The sequence below is a fragment of the Rousettus aegyptiacus genome, unplaced genomic scaffold (genome assembly GCF_014176215.1).
Source record: "Rousettus aegyptiacus isolate mRouAeg1 unplaced genomic scaffold, mRouAeg1.p scaffold_m13_p_13, whole genome shotgun sequence".
NCBI classification, from domain to species: Eukaryota; Metazoa; Chordata; class Mammalia; order Chiroptera; family Pteropodidae; genus Rousettus; species Rousettus aegyptiacus.
The window spans coordinates 46677237-46683236 of record NW_023416288.1 but is presented as its reverse complement, the minus strand read 5'-3'; the positions used below and the strand labels follow the sequence as shown (position 1 = coordinate 46683236).

Genomic DNA, 6000 nt, shown 5'->3' with positions numbered 1-6000 from the left:
AAATTTTCTGATGCCATCGGGTGTGTATTTTATTATACACACCTGAGCGATCATGAATATTCATTCTCTACTGCCATACGGTGTCCAGAAACGATCGCTGTCATCATAAAACTTTACACTCTGCTGCCATCTGGTGGGATTTTGGGGAATAACACAGCGGCGCATCTCGTGAACAGTTCTCTCTGCTGCTATCACACGCATTTCAAATTAGCGCCCACGTGTATGTCATAAAATTTATTTTCTGCTGTGGTGCAGGCGCGGGCGTCTCCGGGGGCCGGGAGGCCAGGCTCGAAGTTTTGGGAATGCAGGCGACAGTGTTCCCGGTTACGGCTGTACCCCGCGGAACGTGCCCGATCCCGTCTGATCTTGGAAGCTAAGCAGGGTTGAGCCTGGTTAGTACTTAGATGGGAGACCGCGAATACCGGGTGCCGTAGGCCTTTGCCGCCCCCTCCTTTTGTCGCCCTCCAGCCGGGGTGCCCCTGGATGCCCCGGGCCCTCGCTCACTTGCTCACTTGGTCGCTTGCTGTTCCGGGGGTCCCGGGGAGGCGAGCGAGCTTAAGGGCTGCACCAAAGTCCATGCGCCCCGCGACATCGCCCGCCCCCGCCTGCTCTCCCGCAGCCAGACCTGGGCTGTTTTCTCTCCACTCTGGACCCTTCGCTTCCTGGACTCCACGGGGGGAGGGGCGCGCCTCAAGGGCGGAGGGCACTGGGCGGAAGGTGAGGTTTCGGGGCGAAGCGTTGCCTGGTGGTGTGGCCGGTGTCTCCGCGTGGTTCTGGCCAGGTCACGCTCAGCCCCGCCGGGGAGCGCAGAGGAGGGGTGGATCTGGTTCAGGGCCAGGTCGAAACTTATCAGGGCTGCACCTTCCTTGTTGCCCAGGTGGCCGAGAGATGGGCGAGGCACGCCTGGGCCGTGGTCCTGCCGAACGGCCAAGACGGGGAAGGCAAGTGGTCTGCGGCCTGGGCAGGTCCGGGATGCGAGAGCGCCCACCCAGTCCCTCCGCTCAGTCCCTCAAGGGCTGTGGTGGTGCCTTAGCGCGGCTGGCTCTCGCTCCAGCCACCTCTCTAGCGGAACCCCCAGCGCTCCCCGCAAGGAGGAGGTACGGTGTAGTCGTGGGCGTCTCCAGCGGCCAGGAGGCCAGGCTCGGTCTCTTGGGGCGGCAGACGACAGGCTCTCCCGTCTAAGTCCCTGCCACCCTGAATGCGCCTGAACTTGTCTGATCTTGGAAGCTAAGCAGGGTCGGGCCTGGTTATTCTATTACTTGGGTGGGAGACCATCTGGGAAGGCCGGGTGCCGTAGGCTTTTGCCGCCCCCTCCTTTTGCCGCCCTCTAGCCAGGTTGCCCCTGGATGCCCCTGGGCTCTGCTCACTCACTCGCTCGCTGTCTCTGTGGTCCGCCGCGGGCGGCCGAGCCCAAGGGCGTCTCCAATGGCCGCGGGCCCGCGCCCTCACCCGCCCTCACCTGCTCTCCTGCAGCCAGTCCCGGGCCGTTTCCTCTCACCGCTCCAGGCCCTTTCCTTCCTGGGCTCCGTAGGACCGAGCCCCGAGGACCACCGTCTCTAACACACGTTGGGAGTGTGCTCGCATTCCCGGGACGCGGGACCGGCCACCCCCACCCGCCACGCCGCGTGCCGCCCAGCCCCGCCCCGCCAGAGGCCTCAAACCTCCTCCGACACGCTTCTCCCCGCCCTTCTCCCCCGACAGCCAGGTGCCCTCGGCCCAAGCGCGAGGCCGGCCCGCACACCCGGGACGAGAAGCAGGACTGACCAGCTGCGTCAGAAAGGCCGAGACACACGAGAGCGCGCACGCGTGTGCGGCGAGAGCCTTCTTGGTCGCACAGGCCGCAGCAAACAGCCACAAACACACACACTCACACACACACACACACACACACACACACACACACAGGCGCGCGCGCATGCGCACACACACATACTCCCGGGAGCCTGTGCGTCTTGCCTGTCTGCGGTGGTACCTTGGCGGGACTCAAAGGACAACGAGACTCCCTGAGCCCCGACCTGTATCGGGGCACGGGATACAGGGGTGCCAAGGTTCCGGGAGTTCCGGGAGCACCGGGGTTCCGGGGATAAAAGGGTTCTGGGGTTCCGGGGTTCCGGGTGTTCCAGGGGTTCCGCGGTTCCGGGGTTCCGGGTGTTCCAGGGGTGCTGCGGTTCCGCGGACCAAGGGGTTCCCAGGGGTTCCGCGGACCCGGGGTTCCCAGGGGTTCCGTCGACGAAGGGGTTCCCAGGGGTTCCGCGGACGAAGGGGTTCCCAGGGGTTCCGCGGACGAAGGGGTTCTCAGGGGTTCCGTCGACGAAGGGGTTCCCAGGGGTTCCGCGGACGAAGGGGTTCTCAGGGGTTCCGTCGACGAAGGGGTTCCCAGGGGTTCCGCGGACGAAGGGGTTCCTAGGGGTTCCGCGGACCAAGGGGTTCTCAGGGGTTCCGCGGACCCGGGGTTCCCAGGGGTTCCGTCGACGAAGGGGTTCCCAGGGGTTCCGCGGACGAAGGGGTTCTCAGGGGTTCCGCGGACGAAGGGGTTCTCAGGGGTTCCGTCGACGAAGGGGTTCCCAGGGGTTCCGCGGACGAAGGGGTTCCCAGGGGTTCCGCGGACGAAGGGGTTCTCAGGGGTTCCGCGGACGAAGGGGTTCTCAGGGGTTCCGTCGACGAAGGGGTTCCCAGGGGTTCCGCGGACGAAGGGGTTCCCAGGGGTTCCGCGGACCAAGGGGTTCTCAGGGGTTCCGCGGACCCGGGGTTCCCAGGGGTTCCGCGGACGAAGGGGTTCCCAGGGGTTCCGCGGACGAAGGGGTTCTCAGGGGTTCCGCGGACGAAGGGGTTCTCAGGGGTTCCGCGGACGAAGGGGTTCCCAGGGGTTCCGCGGACCAAGGGGTTCTCAGGGGTTCCGCGGACCCGGGGTTCCCAGGGGTTCCGTCGACGAAGGGGTTCCCAGGGGTTCCGCGGACGAAGGGGTTCTCAGGGGTTCCGCGGACGAAGGGGTTCCCAGGGGTTCCGCGGACGAAGGGGTTCCCAGGGGTTCCGCGGACGAAGGGGTTCTCCTAGGGGTTCCGCGGACGAAGGGGTTCCCAGGGGTTCCGCGGACCCGGGGTTCCTAGGGGTTCCGCGGACGAAGGGGTTCTCAGGGGTTCCGTCGACGAAGGGGTTCCCAGGGGTTCCGCGGATCAAGGGGTTCGTAGGGTTTCCGCAGAACAAGGGGTTCTCAGGGGTTCCACGGACCCGGGGTTCTCAGAGATTCCGCGGACGAAGGGGTTGCCAGGGGTTCCGTCGACGAAGGCGTTCTCAGGGGTTCTGCGGACCACGGGGTTCTCAGGGGTTCCGTCGACGAAGGGGTTCCCAGGGGTTCCGCGGACCAAGGGTTCCCAGGGGTTCCGCGGACCAAGGGGTTCCCAGGGGTTCCGCGGACGAAGGGGTTCTCAGGGGTTCCGCGGACGAAGGGGTTCTCAGGGGTTCCGCGGACGAAGGGGTTCTCAGGGGTTCCGCGGACCCGGGGTTCTCAGAGATTCCGCGGACGAAGAGGTTGCCAGGGGTTCCGACGTCTAAGGCGTCCCCAGGGGTTCCGTCGACGAAGGGGTTCCCAGGGGTTCCGCGGACGAAGGGGTTCCCAGGGGTTCCGCGGACCAAGGGGTTCTCAGGGGTTCCGCGGACCCGGGGTTCCCAGGGGTTCCGTCGACGAAGGGGTTCCCAGGGGTTCCGCGGACGAAGGGGTTCTCAGGGGTTCCGTCGACGAAGGGGTTCCCAGGGGTTCCGCGGACGAAGGGGTTCTCAGGGGTTCCGCGAAGCCGGGGTTCCCAGGGGTTCCGCGGACGAAGGGGTTCCCAGGGGTTCCGCGGACGAAGGGGTTCCCAGGGGTTCCGCGGACGAAGGGGTTCCCAGGGGTTCCGCGGACGAAGGGGTTCCCAGGGGTTCCGTCGACGAAGGGGTTCCCAGGGGTTCCGCGGACCAAGGGGTTCTCAGGGGTTCCGCGGACGAAGGGGTTCTCAGGGGTTCCGTCGACGAAGGGGTCCCCAGGGGTTCCGCGGACGAAGGGGTTCTCAGGGGTTCCGCGAAGCCGGGGTTCCCAGGGGTTCCGCGGACGAAGGGGTTCCCAGGGGTTCCGCGGACGAAGGGGTTCTCAGGGGTTCCGCGGACGAAGGGGTTCTCAGGGGTTCCGCGGACGAAGGGGTTCTCAGGGGTTCCGTCGACTAAGGGGTTCCCAGGGGTTCCGCGGACCAAGGGGTTCCCAGGGGTTCCGCGGACCAAGGGGTTCCCAGGGGTTCCGCGGACCTGGGGTTCCCAGGGGTTCCGTCGACGAAGGGGTTCTCAGGGGTTCCGTGGAGCCGGGGTTCCCAGGGGTTCCGTCGACGAAGGGGTTCTCAGGGGTTCCGCGGACGAAGGGGTTCTCAGGGGTTCCGCGGACGAAGGGGTTCTCAGGGGTTCCGCGGACGAAGGGGTTCTCAGGGGTTCCGCGTAGCCGGGGTTCCCAGGGGTTCCGCGGACCAAGGGGTTCCCAGGGGTTCCGCGGACCAAGGGGTTCCCAGGGGTTCCGCGGATCCGGGGTTCCGCTTCTTGGGAATAGCACCAGAGTTTAGGGATTGAAATATTATTCCGAAGCCTCTGCTGCCATCTCGTGGGCTCTCTGGGGAATAGCACCAGTGTTTAGGGATTGAAATATTATTTCAAAGCCTCTGCTGCCATCTCGTGGTCTTTTTGGGGAATAGCACCAGAGTTCAGGGATTGAAATATTATTCGTAAGTCTCTGCTGCCATCTCGTGGAATTTTTGAGAATAGCACCAGAGTTTAGGCATTGAGATATTCTTCCTAATCCTCTGCTGCCATCTCGTGGGCTACTGGGGGAATAGCACCGAGTTTAAGTATTGAAATATCATTCCGAAGCCTCTGCTGTCATCCCGTGGGATTTTGGGGAATAGCAGCAGTGTGTCGACCATGAAATGTTTTTCCCCATCCTCTGCTGCCATCTCGTGGGCTTTTTGGGAATAGCACCAGAGTTTAGGTATTGCAATATTATTCCTTATCGTCTGGTGCCATCTCGTGGAATTTCTGGGAATAGCACCCGAGCGATGGCCATGAAATGTTATTCCCTATCCTCTGCTGCCATCTCGTGGACATTGTGAAAGTACTAGCGTATTCATAAATTTTGTTTTCCGCAGCAATCCTGTGTGCATTTTGAGAATGACAGAGTGTAGACCACAATAAAAATAAATTTTCTGATGCCATCGGGTGTGTATTTTATTATAAACACCTGAGCGATCATGAATATTCATTCTCTACTGCCATACGGTGTCCAGAAACGATCGCTGTCATCATAAAACTTTACACTCTGCTGCCATCTGGTGGGATTTTGGGGAATAACACAGCGGCGCATCTCGTGAACAGTTCTCTCTGCTGCTATCACACGCATTTCAAATTAGCGCCCACGTGTATGTCATAAAATGTATTTTCTGCTGTGGTGCAGGCGCGGGCGTCTCCGGGGGCCGGGAGGCCAGGCTCGAAGTTTTGGGAATGCAGGCGACAGTGTTCCCGGTTACGGCTGTACCCCGCGGAACGTGCCCGATCCCGTCTGATCTTGGAAGCTAAGCAGGGTTGAGCCTGGTTAGTACTTAGATGGGAGACCGCGAATACCGGGTGCCGTAGGCCTTTGCCGCCCCCTCCTTTTGTCGCCCTCCAGCCGGGGTGCCCCTGGATGCCCCGGGCCCTCGCTCACTTGCTCACTTGGTCGCTTGCTGTTCCGGGGGTCCCGGGGAGGCGAGCGAGCTTAAGGGCTGCACCAAAGTCCATGCGCCCCGCGACATCGCCCGCCCCCGCCTGCTCTCCCGCAGCCAGACCTGGGCTGTTTTCTCTCCACTCTGGACCCTTCGCTTCCTGGACTCCACGGGGGGAGGGGCGCGCCTCAAGGGCGGAGGGCACTGGGCGGAAGGTGAGGTTTCGGGGCGAAGCGTTGCCTGGTGGTGTGGCCGGTGTCTCCGCGTGGTTCTGGCCAGGTCACGCTCA

The 6000-nt window shown here is 63.2% G+C and overlaps 2 pseudogenes; both read left to right on the top strand.

Annotated features, from left to right (window-relative positions):
* The first annotated feature begins 322 nt into the window (after positions 1 to 322).
* On the top strand, positions 323 to 437 carry LOC118611228 (annotated as a pseudogene).
* A 5094-nt stretch (positions 438 to 5531) lies between these two features.
* On the top strand, positions 5532 to 5646 carry LOC118611227 (annotated as a pseudogene).
* Positions 5647 to 6000: the final 354 nt, after the last annotated feature.